This window comes from Corvus brachyrhynchos, unplaced genomic scaffold (genome assembly GCF_000691975.1).
Source record: "Corvus brachyrhynchos isolate BGI_N302 unplaced genomic scaffold, ASM69197v1 scaffold72, whole genome shotgun sequence".
NCBI classification, from domain to species: Eukaryota; Metazoa; Chordata; class Aves; order Passeriformes; family Corvidae; genus Corvus; species Corvus brachyrhynchos.
This window is the reverse complement of record NW_008236763.1, coordinates 2175334-2176961: the sequence shown is the minus strand read 5'-3', so window position 1 is coordinate 2176961 and position 1628 is coordinate 2175334. Positions and strand designations below refer to the sequence as shown.

General features: G+C 67.6%; 1 protein-coding gene across 1 annotated transcript in view; it reads left to right on the top strand.

The window, feature by feature from the left end:
* Positions 1–926: 926 nt before the first annotated feature.
* Positions 927–1628, top strand: part of LRRN2 (leucine rich repeat neuronal 2) — a 14946-nt gene continuing 14244 nt past the window's right edge. Inside the window, exon 1 of the mRNA XM_017727160.1 lies at positions 927–1196. The gene's annotated coding sequence lies outside the window, so the exon portion shown is untranslated. The remainder of the gene's footprint in view (positions 1197–1628) is intronic.

The following is a 1628-nucleotide window of genomic DNA, read 5'->3' as shown; positions in this document are numbered from 1 at the left end:
CCCGCTCCGGCCCCGTTCCATCCCCGCTCCATCCCCGCTCCAGCTCCGCTCCGGCCCCGCTCCTGCCCCGGGCGGTGGCTTTGGGAAGGAGCCAAGCCCCCGGCTCCGCTCTTCAACCCGAGCGTGAAATGGGGACTCGATGGCCGCTGTCACTCCCCAGGGCCCTGGATGGGGCTGGGAAAGGCTTTTCTGGGATGAAAAAAAAAGCTGGGGGTGCTCTGCTGCCCCCACCCCAAATCCCGCTCTTGTCCAGCCCCGCAGCTGCGGCGGACAGATCCTTGTCCCCATGTCCCGCTGGAGGGTCAGGGTGGGTGGGGGTGTCCATCCCCACCTCGGAGTGACACAGCTGGGACCCCAGATCTCTCCAGAGCAAAAGGCAGATTTCCTCCTGGTTTTTCCAAGGTTAAGAGTCCCTGAACATCCCATTTTGGGGGAAAATGAGCCACTGGCAGCGCGTCCTGCTTGGGGACCGAGCTGCGAAACGCCTCGGGGCGTCGCGCCGTCCCCTCGGGGGGATGACAAGGAACTGGCGGGGCCACCCGCGGCCGGATCTTTGGAAAGGCCAAGAAATCCTGGTGGGCAGGAGGGGATTTGGGACACACCGAGCGTCCCCTCCCCTCCCACCCAGCCCCGCAGCCCCCGGGCTCGGCGACCCCCGGCCGCGGGGAGGGGACGGCGGTGGCGCAGTGGGAGCGGGGATGCGCTGCGGGTACCGAGGGGGACTCAGCATTCCCGGGAGCGTTTTAATCCCTCGGGAACATCTCTCGGAGAGCCCCGAGGGTGCTGCCAGAGCCGCAGGGGTTAAGGCGCAGCCGGCAGGAGCTGCTGCGGGTGGGTGGCACGTCGTGGCGACAAGGCTGGAGTGAGGAGGAGGAGGATTGGGAAGGGAGGGGAGGAGGGAGGAGGAGGAGGAGGAGGAAAAGGAGGAGGAGGAGGAGGGGAGCGGGGACTGTGCTGCTGCAAAGGCGCCGGGCGAGCGAAGGGTGAAGGGCTCTCCCCACCCTGAGGGTCAGCGTGGCCGGAGGGTCCTGCTGCCCCTGTCCCCGTCCTAAGCGACAAGGACGGAGCCCGCCAGCTGTGGCAGCTCCAAAGCCACCCGGCCCTTTGTCTGCCAGCCCAGCCAGATGTGCGGGCAGCTGCGGCGGGGGGTGGCAGGCGGTGACAGCGGCGCCGGGGGACGGGGACAGACACCGAGGGTGAGTTGGGGGCGACCCCCGTGATTTGGGTTTTGGGCGGTCGGGTGGCTTTGGGGGGGCTCCTGAGCTCTGCAGCACCGAGCCGGCGCCTCGGCGGTTTGGTCGGGGTTGTTTTTTCCCCCATTCCAGAGCTTTGCTTTCCCTGCTCAGTGGTGGATTTGAGGAGGAATGGTGCGTTCGGAAATAAAAGGGGTGGGGAAAAAAATCGGGAATGGCCAGCGAGCGGTGCTCCGGGAGGGGATGAGGGGTGCGGGAGGCAGCCAGGGATGGATCCCAGGTGGTGGGAGCTGCATTCCCGCTCCTGGAAACTCCTCTGGGATCGAGCGGATCCTCACCCGGCACGGATGGGAACGGGGGGGGACGGCGGCGGAGCCCGGGGGGATGCGCTGGGCACGGAGCCGCCGGCGGGGCTGGAATCCAGGGATGCTTCTG